Source organism: Piliocolobus tephrosceles, chromosome 4 (assembly GCF_002776525.5).
Source record: "Piliocolobus tephrosceles isolate RC106 chromosome 4, ASM277652v3, whole genome shotgun sequence".
NCBI classification, from domain to species: Eukaryota; Metazoa; Chordata; class Mammalia; order Primates; family Cercopithecidae; genus Piliocolobus; species Piliocolobus tephrosceles.
This window is the reverse complement of record NC_045437.1, coordinates 147413793-147427373: the sequence shown is the minus strand read 5'-3', so window position 1 is coordinate 147427373 and position 13581 is coordinate 147413793. Positions and strand designations below refer to the sequence as shown.

Genomic DNA, 13581 nt, shown 5'->3' with positions numbered 1-13581 from the left:
TGGGGTCTGGCGGATGACGGCTCTCTTCCCACAGCTCCACTGGGCAGTGCCCCAGTAGGGACTCGATGTGAGGGCTCCAATTCCACATTTCCCTTCTGCACTGCCCTAGCAGTGGTTCTCCATGACAGCCCTGCCCTGCAGTAAAACTTCTGCCTGGGTATCCAGGTGTTTCCATACATCTTCTAAAATCTAGGTGGATGTTCCCAAACCTCAATTCTTGACTTCTGTGCACCCACAGGCTCAACACCATGTTGAAGCTGCCCAGGCTTGGGGCTTCCACCCTCTGAAGCCACAGCCTGAGCTCTACTTTGGCCCCTTTCAGCCACAGCTGGAGCAGCTGGGATACAGGGCACAAAGTCCCTAGCCTGCACACAGCATGAGAACCCTGGGCCTGGCCCATGAAACCACTTTTTCCTCCTGGGCCTCTGGGCCTGTGATGGGAAGGGCTACTTTGAAGGTGTCTGACATGGCCACGGAGACATTTTCCCCATGGTCTTGGGGATTAGCATGAGGCTCCGTGCTACTTACGCAAATATTTGCAGCCAGCTTTAATTTCTTCTCAAAATATGGGTTTCTCTTTTCAACTGCATTGTCAGGTTGCAAATTTTCTGAAGTTTTATGCTGTTTCCCTTTTAAAGCATGAATGCTTTTAACAGCACCCAAGTCACATTTTAAGTGCTTTGCTGCTTAGAAATTTCTTCCATCAGATACCCTAAATCATCTCTCTCAAGTTCAAAGTTCCACAAATCTCTAGGGCAGGGGCAAAATGCTGCCAGTCTTTTCACTAAAACATAACAATAGTAACCTTTGCTCCAGTTCCCAACAAGTTCCCAATATACATCTGAGACCACCTCAGCTTGGACCTTATTGTTCCTATCACTCTCAGCATTTTGATCAAAGCCATTCAACATGTCTCTAAGAGGCTCCTAACTTTCCCACATTTTGCCGTCTTCTTTCAAACTGTTCCAACCTCTGTCTGTTACCCAGTTCCAAAGTCGCTTCCACATTTTTGGGTATCTTTTCAGCAACATCCACTCTACTGGTACCAGTTTACTGTATTAGTCCATTTTCATGCTTGTGATGACATACCCAAAACTGGGGAAAAAAAGAAGTGGAAACCCCTGATAAACCCATCAGATCATGTGAGACTTGTTAACTATCATGAGAATAGCAAGGGAAAGACCAGATCCTATGATTCAATTACCTCCCCCTGGGTCCGTCCCACAACACATAGGAATTCTGGGAGATACAATTCAAGTTGAGATTTTGGTAAGGACACAGCCAAACCACATCTGTGTTACCAGTTGGACTGCCATGGTATCACAGTGATTGTGTTCAAGCAACCCTTATTTTACTTAATAATGGCCCTAAAGCACAAGATTAGTGATGCTGGCATATTGTTTAATTGTTTTATTCTATTATTAGTTACTGTTACTCTTTTACTGTTCCTAATTAATAAATTAAACTTTAACCATAGGTATGCATGTATAGGAAAAACAATATACATATAGGATTTGGGTGGTTTCAAGCATACACTGGGGGTTTTGGAACCTATCCTCCATAAATAAGGGGTGGGGGCTGATATATTTAGTAAATAATGAAAATATTGGTAAGCTTATCCCTAGAAGATCAAGGAGGAAAGAGTTTTTAAAATTATATAAAAGTTACACAGCAGACATCTCCAATACAGCCAATTAGATAAAAATTTTAAGACTGAAAAAGTTTTCAGTAGGTGAAACAAAATATCCCTTTCACAGTAATCATACTGGAAAGTACTGACTTGTAATTCTGTGTGTCAAGCTGCATGGCTAGGTACAGTAAATAAATTATCTCAAATATTTTTTACTGAGTCCATTTTACAGGTAAGGATACAAAAATCGGGCCTTTTATTTGCCCAAAGTCACATTGTAAGGCAACACCTGGATCTGAATTCAGCTCTTCCTAATTCCAAAATCCATGTGTCTCATAACCTTATGACTGCGCTTGGCATGGACCTGCAGAGTAACATCCATTAAGCTTGACAGAGTTTTTTAAGATTATGTGGGCCACTTAACAGTTGTAAGGTAAGGTTAAACATCAAAGTTAATTTCTGTTTTTGCCTCTTCTATCCTTCATATCACAGTGGAACACAAATTATAATTAAGAGATACAAAAGCATGCAGTCACTTCCATTTTTTTCTTCAGATACTTACTATATTAAGTCTTAAATGAACATATTGGCATTCCAAATTATTAAGATAATGTCATGCTGGTCATTAAAATGCTAAATTAACATGAAGACTGCATTTCAAAAATACAAAAGTATAAATATGAGTGTTTTGTATATTCATACCATGAGTTCTGCCCTTAGAGGAACTCTGAAGTACACTGTTATATGTTTGACTAATGTATTCAACCCTAGAATTTTGGGGGATGCATTTGTTTTTTCTGAAATATACTGTCCCACTAAAGTATCAAGTTGGGCATACATGATGATATGAAAAGCATTTCCCAAACCATAGTTAATTTAAGTAAAATGAACTTAATATTATACTTAACTAGAAAGGAGACGTCTTGCCACACTACCAGTTTTGTAAATAGAAGTTGAGTGAATAGATTTATATCTATTAACCAGAAAAAAGTATAGGCATAAAATAACATGTCATCTGATGTGAGCAGATTGAGAAAGCCAACAAATTTCTAGTTACTCAATTTAAAGGACACTGAAGTACCACAATGTATACATTCAATTTGACTACATAATAATAGCTGCTATTTACTTAGCACTTCTTGATCTACATATTCTGTAATCTTCATTACTATCCTGTATTAGTCCATTCTGACACTGCTATGAAGATACCACCTGAGATTGGGTAATTTATCCAGAAAGGAGGTTTAATTGACTCACAGTTCTGCATGGCTGGGGAAGCCTCAGGAAACTTACGATCATGGTGGAAGGGGCAGGGGAAACAAGGCACGTCTTACATGGCGGCAGGAGAGAGAAAAAGCACAGGGGAAACTGCCACATTTAAACCATGAGCTCTCCTGAGAACTCCCTATCACAAGAACAGCATGGAAAAACCTCCCCCCATGATCCAATTGCCTCCCACCAGGTCCCTCCCCCAAAACATGGGGGTTACAATTCAAGATTAGATTTGGGTGGGGACACAGAGCCAAACCATATCATTTTGCACCTGACCCCTCTCAAATTCTATGTCTTTTCACATTTTAAAACCAATTATGCCTTCACAACAGTCCCCTAGTCTTAACTCATTACTGCATTAACTCAAAAGTCCAAGACCAAAGTCTCATCTGAGACAAGGCAAGTCCCTTCCACCTATGAGCCTATAAAATCCAAAGCAAGTTAGTTACTTCCAAGATACAATGAGGGAACAGGCATTGGGTAAATGTTCCTGTTCCAAATGGGAGAAATTGGCCAAACCAAGGGCCACAGGCACCATGCAAATCTGAAACCCAGCTGGGCAGCCCTTAACTCTAAAAGCTCAAAAATCTCCTTTGACTCCATGTCTCACATTCAGGGCACACTGCAGTAAGGGGTGGGCTTTCATACCCTTGGGCAGCTCTGCCCCTGTGGCTCAGCAGGGTGCCCCTGTGGCTCTCACAGGCTGGCATTCTGTGGCTTTTCCAGGTGCATACTGCAAACTCTCGGTGAATCTACCTTTCTGGAGCCTGGAGGACACTGGCCCTCTTCTCACAGCTCCACTAGATGGGGACTCTGTATGGGGGATCCAACCCCACATTTCCCTTTCACACTGCCCTAGCAGAGGTTCTCCATAAGGGCCCCGCCTCCACAGCAGTCTTCTCCCTGGACATGCAGGCATTTCTATACATTCTCTGAAGTATACGCACAAGTTCCCAAACCTCAACTCTTGTCTTCTGCGCACCTGCAGGCCCAACACCACATAGAAGCTGCCAAAGCTTCACACTTGCATCCTCTGAAGCAATGGTGCAAGCCATTAACTCGGCCCCTTTTAGCCACAGTTGGAGCTGGAGTGGCAGGGATGCAGGGATGCAGGGCCCATGTCGTGAAGCTGTACAGAGCAGTGAGGTCCTGACCAGGAAACCATTTTTCCCTTCTAGGTCTCAGGCCTGTGATGGGAGGGGCTGCCCCTGAAGATCTCTGCCATGCCCTGGAGACATTTTCTCCATTGTCTTGGTTATTAACATTCAGCTCCTTGTTACTTATTCACATTTCCGCAGCTGGCTTGAATTCCTCCACAGAAAATGGGGTTTTCTTTTCTACTACACAGTCAGGCTACAAATTTTCCAAACCTTTATGCTCTGCTTCACTTCTAAACCTAAGTTCCAGTTTCAAACTATATCTTTGTGAATGCATATGACTGAATGCTTTCAGAATCAGCCAGTCACCACTAAGATACTTTAATACTGCTTAGAAATTTCTCCTGCTCAATACCCTAAATCATCTCTCTCAAGTTCAAAGTTCTTCACTTCTCTAGGGCAGGAGCAAAAAGGCTGCCAGTCTTTTTGCTAAAGCATAGCAAAAACAACATTTGGTCCAGTTCCCAATAAGTTCCTCATCTCTATCTGAGTCCACTTCAGCCTGGACTTCACTGTCCACATCACTATTAGCATTTTGGTCAAAAGTATTCACAAGTCTCTAGAAGTTCCAAATTTTCCTGTATCTTCCAGTTTTCTTCTGAGCCCTCCAAACTGTTCAAATCACTGACTGTTACCCAGTTCCAAAGTCGCCTCACATTTTTAGGTTATCTTTATAGCAGTACCCAATTCTGCCAGTACCAATTCTCTGTATTAGTCAGTTTTTACACTGCTATAAAGAGTATCTGAGACTGGGTAATTTATAAGGGAGGTTTAATTTACTCATAGTTTTGCATGGCTGGGGAGGCCTCAAGAAGCATACAATCATGGCAGAAGGCAAAGAGGAAGCAAGGAAAGTCTTACATGGTGGCAGGAGAGAGAGAAAGCACAGGGCAAACTGCCATATTTAAACCATCAGATCTTTTGAGATCTCCCTCACTATCACGAGAATAGCATGGAGGAAATCTCCATGATCCAAACACCTCACACCAGGTCCCTCCCTCAACATGTGGGGATTACAATTCAAGATAAGATTTCGGTGGGGACACAGAGTCAAACCATATCACATCCTGAAAGTAGGTATCTCTGATCCCATTTGACAGATGCAGAAACTAAGACTCAGAAATTAGAGAACTGTTCCCAGGACACTGTATTATACATTTATTAAGAGGCAAAATCTAAATTTGCATTCAAGATTCCAAGTCTACTGCTGCTTTATTTTTTTGCACATGCCAATAGCAAAAGCTTGGTTTTCAAACTGTGTCACAGGTTAAGACAGATTAAATTAGAACAATATTATAGTAATTAGAGGATGTTAGAACTCCTTTGTTTCACAGAAATAAAGGTCAAATGATACCCAAAGTAACAGGTATCACAGGTAAGAAATTAACACCTTTTTTAAATACCAATACTCATTTGTTATTCCTTTACCCTGCATTCCCCAGATACAGATAAAAGGGCTGAATACATTTTTTTTAAAACGTGTGAATTGTTCTAAAATTCAGTACTTTTCCACATTCTGGTGAGATCCTCTTGGTAAATTATATAATTAAATATCAGTCAAAACGTACTAAAAAATGTATTGTGGCACTGTATATAATCTGTATGTACTCTGATTTACACATATTTGTCTACATATACATTTATCAATTCACAATAACAGAGTGATGTGCCATGTAAACTATCATGTAGTTTCACTTTTGAAAATTTAGCAATAGAAAATAAATTTTGGTTTTGGTTGTTTTTCACAGTCTAAGTAAATATAGGTTACTGTGGTTCATTTTAGAACACTCATTAGAAAAGTAACGTGTTTCTTCTAATTTTTAAAATTTTAGGGATATTCTTCAAAATGTAAAAATTTCAAGGGCACATAGCACTTTTTGAGAAAGAATAAATGGTAGCTACTGTTGCAGTGGGAGATGTGCAATGTGGAAGCTTTGAAATTGATAAGCATTTATAATCAAAATAATAGTAAATAATCTTTTCCTTTTTTCTAAAATAATATTGAGATTTACAAATAAAATCAATACTATATTCTCTCAAATTTATTTTAAAAGCTCCATCAGTTTGTATCTTCATAAAAGTATTGCAAAAAATATTTTTAACAAACCAAATCCCTTTTTGAAAAGAATCAAAAAGAATAAGAATGTGAATGTCAGCCATAAGAAAGCATTTTTAAAACTGTGTTTTCATATAAGCAGGTCTGCATGCAAGAAACAGAAACTGCTGAGTACCACTGCAGATTGGATTATCCTATTAACAGCTCCAAATTCTAAGAGAAATGGAATCTCTGAAAATAAAAGTCTTTACTTAAAATTTTAATTACCAACATAATTTTTAGAGTTGTTACTTTCAACAAAAACATCCCTGAAAAAACTTCACAACCAAAAAGTTAAATACAACAACAAAGCATTGCAGGGGATAGAAAGAATCAATATTGTTAAAATGGTCATACTGCCCAAAGCAATTAGCGGGTTCAATGCTATTGCTCTCAAAATACCAATGACATTCTTCACAGAGTTAGAAAAAAACTACTTTAAAATTCATACAGAATCAAAACAAGGCCCAAATAGCCAAAGCAATCCTAAACCAAAAGAACAAAGCTGGAGGCACCGTATTATCTGACTTCGAACTACTATAAGGTTACAGTAACCAAAACAGCATGGTACTGGTACAAAACAGACACATAGACCAATGCAACAGAATAGAGTCCAGAAATAAGACCACACACTTAAAACCATCCGATCTTTAACAAAGCCAACAAAAACAAGCAATGGGGAAAGGACTCCCTATTCAGTAAATGGTGCTGGGATAACTGGCTAGCCAAATGCTGAAGATTCAAAGTGAAACCTTTTCTTACATCATATACAAAAATCAAGTCAAGATGCATTAAAGACTTAAACACATAAGCTAAAAATATAAAAACCCTAGAAGATAACCTGGGAAATGAACTATTATAGACACAGGCCCTGGCAAATATTTTGACAAAGATACCAAAAGCAACTGCAACAAACAAAAAAATTGACAAATGGAACCTAATTAAAGGGCCTCTGCACACTAAAAGAAATTATGAACACAATAAACAGACAACCTATAGAATGGGGGAAAATACTTGCAAGCCATGCATCTGATCAAAATATAATATCCAGAATCTATAAGGAACTTAATAAGCAAAAGACAACTCCATTAAAAAGTGGGCAAAGGACATGAACTCTTTTCAGAAGAAGACACACATGTGGCCAAGAAGCATATGAAAAATGTTCAACATCATTGATCATTAGAGAAATGCAAATCAAAACCACAATGAGATACTATCTCACACCAGTCAGAACAGCTATTACTAAACAGTCAGAAAATAATAGATCCTGGCGAGGTTGCAGAGAAAGGGAAATGCGCATGCACGCCTGGTAGGAGTGTAAATTAATTCAGCCATAGTGGAAAGCAGTTTGATGATTTCTCAAAGAACTTAGAACAGAACTACCATTCGACCCAGCAATTCTATCACTAGGTATATACCCAGAGGAATATAAATGATTCTACCATAAAGACACATGCATGTGTATGTTAATTGCAGCCCTACTGACAATAGCAAAGACATGGAATCAACCTAAAAGACCATCAACAGAAGACTGGATAAAGAAAATGTGGTGTATATACACCATGGAATTCTACACAGCCATAAAAAGAATGAGATCATGTCCTTTGCAGCAACATGGATGGAGCTGGCAGCCATTATCCTAAGCAAACTAACACAGGAATAGAAAACCAAATACCACATGTTCTTCTCACTTATAAGTAGGAGCTAAACATTGTGTACACATGGATATAAAGAAGGCAATGACAGACACCGGCGCCAACTTGAGGGTGGGAAGTTGGTGAAGACTAAAAACCTATCCATCAGGTACTATGTTTATTTACTGGGTGATGAAATAATCTGTACACCAAACCCCTGTGATACAAAATTTGCCTGTATAACAAACCTGCACATGTACCCCTGAACCTAAAATAAAAGTTTAACTAAAAAGAATTGCAGGACTTTTTGGGGAGTGGGTAGGGGAGAAAAGGAACCAATAAAACTATGATTATGGCAAAACTTTTATCCATAGTTTAAAATTAGAACACTAAACATCTAACTACCTGCCAAAACATGAATCACAAAATTGATATTTTAAGGACAGTCATTAATTTGTAACATAAATAGCTGACAACCTTAGACTAAATGTTTCATTGCTGATAAATGATTCACATCTTTAATACTGAAAGCTGACAAGCATTCAGACATTAAAACAATATATCACAACAGAGACTGTTACATGTTAGGTGGAAAGTCAGTGCATGAGTTTAGCTGTACCAGGATTATTTTAAGATAGTTCGGGCACTTTGAGTGTTTCTTTTTTTTTTTTTTTTCCATAACCTTCTGTAAGAACCACACTGTGGATCATAACATCTAAGCTATAAGGATTAAGAGCGTAACTGGGGCCTGTTGGGTGGCAGGGCGGGACATTAGGAAAAATAGCTAATGCAAGCCAGACTTAATACCTGACGGGTTGACAGGTACAGCAAGCCACCATGGCCACATGTTTACCTACGTAACCTGCACATCCTGCACATGTGCCCTGGAACCGTAACCTGCACATCCTGCACATGTGCCCTGGAACTTAAAATTAAAAAAAAAAAAAAAAAAAAAATTAAGAGTACAGGGAGTAAGAGAAAGAGGGAGATCTTTAAAATTACATTGGAAGCAGTTAGTAAGTTTTCCTAGTTAGCCTGAGGAGGAACTCTGTCCCTGTCTCTGCCTCCCAAAAGAGAGGAAAATGGTATAAATAGTCTATAAGAAGCATCCATTTGAAAGTTTAATTTTTCTCACAGTGTCAAAAAGAAAATAATACCAGAAAAGGTTATGATTTCTGAAATGTAGCATAAAGCCAAAACTTGAAAAGAATAAGAAACAGTTAATTAGACAAGGGTATGCAACAGAGAACATGAGGGGTTCACACCTTCTTGCCACTGCAGGGAGTAGCTGAAATGACTGGCTGATGCTATTTGTGGGACAGAGGGTCCTGGTTTGAATAGGAGGCAATTTGCTTCTCTCCCTGCTAGCATCAAGAAATCAGATCATACACAGTAGAGTGGTACATGCCGAGGCACTTCCAGCTGTAGGCTGGCCCCATTTTTCATTCATGTGGGAAAGGAAAACTGAATAAACTCAATACAGTTATGATCCCCACACTGAGGAAAACTCTCTGTAACCATAAAGCCCAAAATATTTTTTTCCTAGTTCATGTTTTTACATCTAATCCATAGTCTACTCTAAGATTATTGTTGTAAATTCATCTGCTCTAAGATTACTGCTGTAAATTCATTTAGAAATATACAGCTAGATAGAATGAAAAGGTAATTTGTCAAATGAAGCTAAATTGGAAGACACTTTTACATTATAAAAATTTAACTATTTAGACAATTTAGAAAACCGCAAAAAGTTTAAATTAGAAAATAAAGCCACCATTCTTTTGACAGAAAACCAGCAAACACTTCCATATATAGCCTTCATCTTTAAAGAATTTGCATATATTTATTTTGGGGATAACAATATAAATGGCTACTTTGCACCATGCTTTATATGTGAGGAGGTACTATTCAGCTGTATACTTCACATTTTGATAAAACTCCTATGTCAATAGATATTTTACATGATTCTTTAGTAGTTGCAAAGTATTCAGCTATAACTTTCATTCTCCCATTATTGGTCATTCTTTTGTTTTTCACTGTTATAAATACCACTGTATACACCTTTGCAAATGTCTGATTATTTCCTTAAGTTAAATTCCTAGAAGGGACTGGAAAGCTGATGGACACCTTTAGAGTTTATCACATGGATCACTAAATGGCCTCTCCTCACCGGCTCCAGGAAAGTAGGCAAAACATGAGCACATGTATTTCCCCATATTCACTTCTAACAGAAAACAAATCTGGTGAACTGGCAATTGATAAAAATTGCCTACTTCTCTGTTGGGGTGTTTGTCTTCTCTTGATTAGTAAGAACGTTTTGGATGTTAAGTACTTAAAACACTCAGTCCATTGAGGACATATGTATAAAGCTCTCATTTTAAATCAAAATTTAAAATATTTCAAGTATGGCGATATAATCTGTGATGTTCAGAGCCCTGGCTGTTGTTCACATACTTCCTTTAGTCATATCTCTGTTTGAAGTGTATGTGAGCTTGAAAATAAAATGACCAGTCAAATGTAGTTCTGGTTAAAGATGGTATATTTAACACATGCTTTTATTTCAGCTCCCTCTGGAACCCAGTATTTGTTTTTAAAAGCATACACTTCTAAGAATAAAGAGAAGATCGGGAGGCTGAGGCAGGAGAATGGCGTGAACCCGGGAGGCGGAGTTTGCAGTGAGCTGAGATCTGGCCACTGCACTCCAGCCTGGGCGACAGAGCCAGACTCCGTCTCAAAAAAAAAAAAAGAAAAAAAAAAAGAGAAGAGACAATACCAGCAACAGTTCATAAGATAGAAAGCAGATGGACAAGGATTGTTGGTTTCCTGAGATCTGTTAAGTCAGCAGACGGGAAAACTAAGAAGCAACCTAATTATTATGAAAAAAATTCTGAAAGGCTCAAAAACTGGAGGGTAAAGGTAGGGGTTCAAAATCAGGAAGACTGGTTGAAAGTCTAAGACCATTTACAGGTTTCTTTTTATAGAAATGGTAGGTCAGACTGTGAGTGCCAACCTGCCAGCCAAAAACCAAAGTGCCAGATAAAAATATTTCTAAAAAATATCCAGGCCGGGCGTGGAAGCTCACACTTGTAATTCCAGCACTTTGGGAGGCTAAAGCAGGCAGATGGCTTGAAGTGAGGAGTTCGAGTCCAGCCTGGTCAACATGGCAAAACCCTGTTTCTATTAAATACAAAAATTCGCTGGGTATGGTGGAACACCTGTAATCCTAGCTACTTGGGTGGCTGAGACAGGGAAAAGCTTGAATCCAGGAGGTGGAGGCTGCATTGAGCCAAGATTGTGCTGCTGCACTCCAGCCTGGGTCACAGAGTGAGACTCTGTCTCAAAAAACTACACACATACATATATATACACATGCACATGCACGCACACACACACACATATATATATCCTTAAAAGCACCGTCAAGCTGACAAAATGATAAAGAATTAGGCTAAATCTAAAGCAAAGCATCCCAGTTACTTGTGCTAGGAGAATAACAGATTTAGGCAAATTTGAATTTCAACTAAAAGGACAGAAAATTAGAAAAATGGACAAAAAACTTACACAGATACTTTATAGTACAGGAACTTCAAATGGCCAATAAACACATGAAAAGTTATTCAGCTTAATTAGTAATCAGGGAAATGCAAATTAAAACTACAATGAAATACCATTACACATCCATCAGATTGACAAAAATTGAACATTTGACAGTAAGATGTATCCTGAGTTTAAGGACATAATCACTTTGAAAGACAGTTCGGTATTATCCAGTAAAGTCAAAGACAAGAATGTCCTATGACCTAGCAACTCCATCACTAGACACATATTCAAAAAGAAATTAATACTTGTAAATAAATTAATGTGCATATACAGTAAAATGTGTAAGAATGTTGGCAGCAGCATTTTTTTGGTTAAATAAACCAAAACTACAAACTACTCAAATGTTCATAATAGTGGAATGATTTATTTATAAACATCCATATATCTTCTTATCTCTGAGGATATAATTCTACATAGCAATGAATAACGTACAGCTGTATACTACAACATGAATGAATCATGCAGTGTTGAGTGAAAAAAGATGCAAAATGACATATATAATATTCTATTCACATAAATTCATATACATATGATATTCTATTAATATGGGATTCAAAATATACAAACTGAGTTATATTGTTTAAGGATGTTTATGTAGGTAGTAAGAAAAACAAGAAAATAATGATCACATTTTCAGGGCAGTGGTACCTCTGGGGAGGAGGAACAAAATAGGATTTGTAAACTTACATGGTCATACTGGAGGCCTCCAAGGTACAGGCAATATTCTATTTCTTACCCTGGTTGGATATTACACAGTGCTAGCTTTATAATTATTCATTAAATTGCATGTATGGTCATGCACGACATAAATTTCAGTCAATGATGGACAGCATTTATAGTGATGGTCCCATAAAATTATAATGGAGCTGAAAAAATCCTATCACTTAGCTGTAGCTGTGCATTGTAATACAACACAATGCTTATGTTTGTGGTGATGCTGGTGTAAACAAACCTACCATGCTACCAGTTATAGAAAATACAGCAAATACAACTGTGTACAGTACATAATACTCGATAATGATAATAAATGACTATGTTGCTGGTTTATATATTTACTGTATTATACTTTTTTCATTATTTTAGAGTACTGTCAAACAGTCTCAGCCAGGTCTTTCAGTAGGTATATCAGAAAAAGGCACTGTTATCATAGGAGACGACAGCTCTGTGTTTGTTATTGTCCTGAAGGCCTCCCAGTGGGACAACATGTGAAGGTTGAACACTGATGATCCTGACCCTGTATAGGCCTAGGCTAATGGGTGTGTTTGTGTATTAGTTTTTAGCAACAAAGTTTAAAAATAAAAACATCTTAAAAATGGAAAAACGCTTACAGAAGAAGGACATAAAATATTTTTTATAGCTGTACAATGTGTGTTTTAAGCTAAGTGTTACTACAAAGGAGTCAAAATGTTAAAAAAAAAAAAAGGTAAAAGTTTAAGAAGTACAAAAGTTACAGGAGGCTAAGGTTAATTTATTATTGAAGAAAATTTTTCATACATTTAGTGTAGCCTAAGTCTACAGAGTTTACACTACAGTAGACTTTATATAATAAATGTTCTAGGCCTTCACATTCACTCACTACTCAATGGCTCACAGCAACTTCCAATCCTGGAAGCCCTATTCACAGTAAGTACCTATACAGGTGTACTATTTTCTTCTCTTTTATACTGTATTTTCATTGTACCTTTTCTATGTTTAGATATATAAATACTCACCACTGTATTAGAGCTGCCTACAGTGTTCAGTACAGTAACGTGCTGTATGTTTGTGGCCTAGGAGCAACAGCTATACCATATAGCCCAGATGTATTGTAGGACACACCATTCAGATTTGTTTAAGTTCACTATATGATGTTTGCACAATGATGACATCGCCTAATGATGCATTTCTCAGAACCTATCTCTGTTATTAAGCAATACATGACTGCAGATGTATTTTGTTCATTCTTAGGTACATATGCTTGTTTCACAGTAAAAAAAAAAATGTAATTCAAAATAAAAAATAGAAAAAGAAACAGACAGCATGACCTCCCCTACTCCAGTCTTTGATGATTTCTTCCCTTTTGTTGTCTACATTTTTCTCTTTCTGGAACTCCTAAGTTGGTTCTCTAATTCTCTTATCTTCTCCCCTATTTTACATTGCTGTCTTTTTGCTCTTATTTTTGGGATATTTTCTTACTTTTATCTTTCAGTCCTTCAA

At 37.7% G+C, this 13581-nt stretch overlaps 1 protein-coding gene across 7 annotated transcripts in view; it reads right to left on the bottom strand.

Annotated features, from left to right (window-relative positions):
- Window positions 1-13581, bottom strand: part of NR3C1 (nuclear receptor subfamily 3 group C member 1) — a 125403-nt gene that overhangs the window by 45320 nt on the left and 66502 nt on the right. The window lies entirely within an intron of this gene.